The sequence below is a fragment of the Triticum dicoccoides genome, chromosome 5B (genome assembly GCF_002162155.2).
Source record: "Triticum dicoccoides isolate Atlit2015 ecotype Zavitan chromosome 5B, WEW_v2.0, whole genome shotgun sequence".
Classification (NCBI taxonomy): domain Eukaryota; kingdom Viridiplantae; phylum Streptophyta; class Magnoliopsida; order Poales; family Poaceae; genus Triticum; species Triticum dicoccoides.
This window is the reverse complement of record NC_041389.1, coordinates 376,394,417-376,399,861: the sequence shown is the minus strand read 5'-3', so window position 1 is coordinate 376,399,861 and position 5,445 is coordinate 376,394,417.

Below are 5,445 nucleotides of genomic sequence, written 5' to 3'. Positions count from 1 at the left end.
GTTGGGCTGCAACACACACGAGGCCTTTTCGGTCCCTCGGTTAACCGTTGGAGTATCAAACGAAGTCCAAATGACCCGAAACTTGACAGGCGGTCTACCGGTAGTAAACCAAGGCCGCTTGGCAAGTCTCGGTCCAATCCGGAAATGTTTAAACCCCACACACGAAAGAAGACTAGAAATGACCACCGGAGGAGAACGAAGCGCCGGAATGCAAAACGGACAACGGGGAAAATGCTCGAATGCATGAGATGAACATGTATGCAAATGCAATGCACGAGATGACATGATAAGAGATGCACGAAAAAGAAAACAACACACGGAGACAAAGACCCGAACCCGAGAAATAAATATAACTAAGCGCCGGAGACGGCAAGAGTTGGATACAAATATGGAAAGTATATCTGGGGCGTTACAACACTCCACCACTACGAAAAGATCTCGTCCCGAGATCTAGGACTGAAAGAACTCCGGGTACTCAGAACGGAGGTGATCCTCTCGTTCCCAGGTGGCTTCACGGTCGGAATGGTGAGACCACTTAACTTTGAGAAATTTGATTGACTTGTTGCGAGTCTTGCGTTCAGTCTCTTGAAGAATAGCAACTGGGTGCTCACGATAGGAGAGATCTTCTTGGAGCTCAATGTCCTCGAAGTTGATGGTGCGGTTAGGAGTCTTGAAGCACTTTCGAAGCTGAGACACATGGAACACATCATGAACATTTGCAAAGTTTGAAGGAAGCTCGAGTTGATAGGCGAGGTCGCCTCTCTTGCTGACAATCTTGAAAGGTCCCACGTATCTAGGGGAAAGCTTCCCTTTGATACCGAAGCGACGAGTACCTTTCATGTGAGAGACGCGGAGGTAAACATGATCTCCGATCTCGAAAGCCAGATCACGGTGCTTACTATCATAGTAGCTCTTCTGGCGGGACTGGGCTGCTTTGAGGTTATCACGAATGACTTTGCACATTTCTTCTGCTTCTGTGATTAAGTCATTACCCAGCAGCTGACGTTCACCGGTTTCAGACCAATTGAGAGGGGTACGGCACTTCCTGCCATACAGAATTTCAAAAGGGGCCTTGCCCGAACTTGCTTGAAAGCTGTTGTTGTATGAGAATTCAGCATAAGGAAGACAATCCTCCCACTTCATGCCGAAGGAGATCACACAAGCCCTGAGCATATCTTCAAGAATCTGATTGACACGCTCGACTTGACCGCTCGTTTGAGGATGGAAAGCTGTGCTGAAGCGGATGTTGGTGCCCATGGCCTTCTGAAAAGAATCCCAAAACTTGGAGGTAAAGATGCTGCCACGGTCTGAAGATATCACTTGAGGAATATCGTGCAGAGAGACAATGCGAGAGGTATAGAGTTCCGCCAATTGAGCTGCAGTGATCGACTCTTTGATAGGCAGAAAATGAGCCACTTTGGTGAGCTTGTCGATGACAACGAAGATAGCATCATTGCCACGCTTGGACTTTGGAAACCCAGTCACGAAGTCCATTTCAATGTGGTCAAACTTCCATTCTGGAATGGCAAGAGGTTGGAGGAGACCAGCTGGCCTTCGGTGTTCTGCCTTCACTCTTCTGCAGACATCACACTCGTTCACGAATTGAGCGATCTCGCGCTTCATTCGAGTCCACCAATAAGCTTGCTTGAGGTCCTGATACATCTTCGTACTACCAGGGTGGATGGAGAGGAGAGAGTTGTGAGCCTCGTTCATGATCACCTTACGAAGTTCACCTTTGGGCACAACAATTCGATCCTCGAAGAAGAGAGTGTCCTTGTCATCAAGTCGGTAGCACTTGTACTTGGACTGACTCTTTGCAATACCAATCTTCACCTTTTTCACCATAGCATCAAGAAGTTGGGTTTGGCGAATCTGGTCTTCTAAGGTAGGAGAGACTTGAAGGTTGGCGAGGAAACCTTTAGGAACAACTTGCAGATTAAGTTTGCGGAAAGCTTCACAAAGCTCGGGTTGATAAGGCTTGAGAATCAGACTGTTGCAATATGCTTTTCTGCTCAAAGCGTTAGCAATCACATTAGCCTTGCCTGGAGTATACTCGATACTCAGATTGTACTCTTGAATCATTTCGACCCATCGAGTCTGCCTGAGGTTGAGATTAGGCTGAGTGAAGATGTACTTGAGACTCTTGTGATCAGTGAAAATGTCCACTTTTCTTCCCAATAGAAGATGTCTCCAAGTCAACAAAGCGTGCACAACTGCCGCCAACTCGAGATCATGAGTGGGGTAGTTCTTCTCATTAGGCTTCAACTGGCGAGAGGTATAAGCAACAACTTTCTTCTCTTGCATCAGTACAGCACCGAGACCTTGGAGAGAGGCATCACAAAAGACCTCGTACGGCTTGGTTTCATCAGGCGGAGTCAGAACTGGAGCAGTGATCAATTTCTCTTTCAAAGTGTTGAAAGCAATATCACACTCCGGAGACCAAACGTACTTGACGTGCTTCTGAAGAAGATTTGAGAGAGGCTTGGCGATCTTAGAAAAGTTTTCAACGAATCTTCTGCAATAGCTTGCGAGACCGAGGAAACTGCGGAGTTGCTTTACGTTCTGAGGAGGTTCCCAATTCACAATTGCAGACACCTTCTCAGGATTCACGGAAATGCCCTTGGCAGAGATGATATGACCAAGATAAAGAACCTCATCGAGCCAAAATTCACACTTGGAGAACTTGGCGTAGAACTGATGTTCTCTGAGCTTGTCAAGAACCAAACGCAAGTGCTTGGCATGATCTTCCTTGTTCTTCGAGAAAACCAGAATGTCGTCGAGATAGACCAAAACGAATTCATTGGTGTAGGGGTTGAAGATGAAGTTCATCATGCGAGAAACGTCGGAGGAGCGTTGGCGAGGCCAAAAGACATGACGGTGTATTCATATGAACCAAAGCTTGTTCTGAACGCCGTCTTGGGAATATCTTGCTCACGAATACGAATCTGATGATAACCCATACGGAGATCGAGCTTGGAGAATGAGCACCCTTGAGTTGTTCGAACAGCTCATTGATGTTGGGAAGTGGGTATTTGTTCTTGATGGTCTTCTTGTTTACTGGACGGTAATCAACACAAAGTCGACTCGATCCATCCTTCTTCTTCACAAAAAGAACACCACAACCCCACGGAGAAGTACTAGGCCGAATGAGACCCAATCTTTCTTGCTCATCGAGTTGTTTCTTCAACTCCTTCAACTCTTCGGGGCCGAGCTTGTAAGGACGTTTGCACATAGGTTCCGTGCCAGGCTCAAGTTCAATAACGAATTCAACCGGCCGGTTTGGAGGCATTCCTGGGAGCTCTTCTGGAAAAACGTCTTGATACTCACAAACAACCGGAATCTGCAAAATAGCATCGAATTCACCCTTCCCATTGAGAGAAAACAACCGGATGGTATTATCCCGAGCGGCAAAGACAATGACATCCTCAGACGAATGAGTCAGTTGAATCTGCCTGGCTGCACAATCAAGCTGAGCTTTATGCTTAGAGAGCCAGTCCATCCCGAGAATAAGATCAATATCCGAGTTGCCAAGAACCATTGGAGAAGCAAGAAACTTGAAATCACCCATCAAGATTGAAATATCCGGCACCTCCATACTGGAACTCAGTCGCTTAGCTGGAGAGACGACTTGCATAGCTCTAGGTAATGCCTTAGTGCTAAAATTGTTCTCCGATGCAAATGGAAATGACATGAAGGAATGCGATGCACCAGAGTCAAAAAGAACTTTTGCAGGAATATCATTAACAGGAAGGTTACCCATGATCACATCTGACGAGTCCTCTGCCTGGGCTGCATTCATCAAATTGACCTTGGCGTGCTTGGGATTATGCTTGACCACAGCTGTACTTGCCGATCTGACAGGAGGAGAAGGAGGAAGACGCCTCTGGTTGGTACACTTGTTGGCATAGTGACCCTTCTGTTGGCACTTGTTGCACGTGACCTCTGAAAGCGGACGGTGATACGGAGCACTCGATCTTGGCGCTTGAGACGAAGACTTGTTCTGAAAGCCTGGGTTGGGTGGGTGGGAGAAACCACTGCCACCTTTGCTCTTCTGCTGATACGGCTGACGGAACGGAGGAGGAGGAAGCCAATACTTCTGCTGCTTGACCACTTGAGTAGAGGAAGAAGGAGTAACATCTCTGGCACGCTTCCTAGAAGCATCACACCTCATCTGAGCAGCCTCTTGCTTCAGTGCCATGTTGTAGAACTCATCGTATCTCAACGACTCAAAGAGGACAAGAGCGAGCTGAATTTCCTCACGAAGACCACCCCTGAACTGATAGATCATGCTCTTCTCATCAGGAACATCCTGCTTGGCAAAACGGGCGAGCTTCTGGAACAACTTGTTGTAGTCATAGACAGACAAAGAGCCTTGCTTCAGATTGCGGAATTCCTGACGCTTACTCTCAACCACACTTTGACGGATGTGATGAGCGCGGAAATCTTGACGGAAATCGTCCCAAGTGATAACACGTCCACCTCTGGAATCCTTGTACTGCTGGAACCACTCTGCAGCCTGATCTTTGAGCTGGAAAGAAGCGAACTTGACGAAATCTTCAGGCCTGACGTTGCTACATTCAAAATGCTTGCCCAGATCCACTAGCCAATCGTCAGCATCAGTAGCCTCAACACAACCGCTGAACGTCTTTGGGCCATTTGCGAGGAACTGGTTCAGAGTAGCAAAGTGGTGCTGATTGTGGCCTTGATTCCCTTGACTGCCTTGATTGCGCTCTTGGAGGATTTGCATGATCAACTGTGTATTTGCATTAGTAGCGGCCATCACAGCTTGCCATGCTTCCGGAGGAGGCGGAGGTGGAGGCGGATCAGGATTCGGAGTCGTGCGCGTTGGAGGAGCCATCCTGAACAGGTTGACCACCATTAGCACATTGATAGACAACAATATAGAAGCTGAATCCAACGGAATGAAAATTGCAACATATAGTCTTCACATCCGAACAAAATGAACGAATGCATTCCTCTTCAAATGATCACATATCCATAAATTGAGAAGCCACGAAGAATTAAGGTAGAGAAATAAATCAACAAGGTATGGATCAAGAACGAATAATCGGTAAGAAATCCCAATCTCAAACCAATATCCGTGGAAGAAGAACTAGAGCTACTAGAATTCCCACCTATGAAACTCCCGAACCTTTCCGGTTATGCAATCAGGTGTTGGGGATACAGGGGAAGCACAATATCTCACCCAAACTAGCAAATCCTACATCCAGCTGTATCCATCCTTCAACACATAACCAGGAAAACTTCGGAAACCATCTACCTCAACCTTCGAAAAGCATCCGTTATACAAGTTATGGCGATACTCCCGAACTCCCGCCCCAGTACTGGGTGGCGTCGAGGTTATCTCACCAACGAACTGTATAAAAGAGATTTTCGATGTCGGCGAACATATCTCAAGTATACCAGAATTGCAATGATAAAATT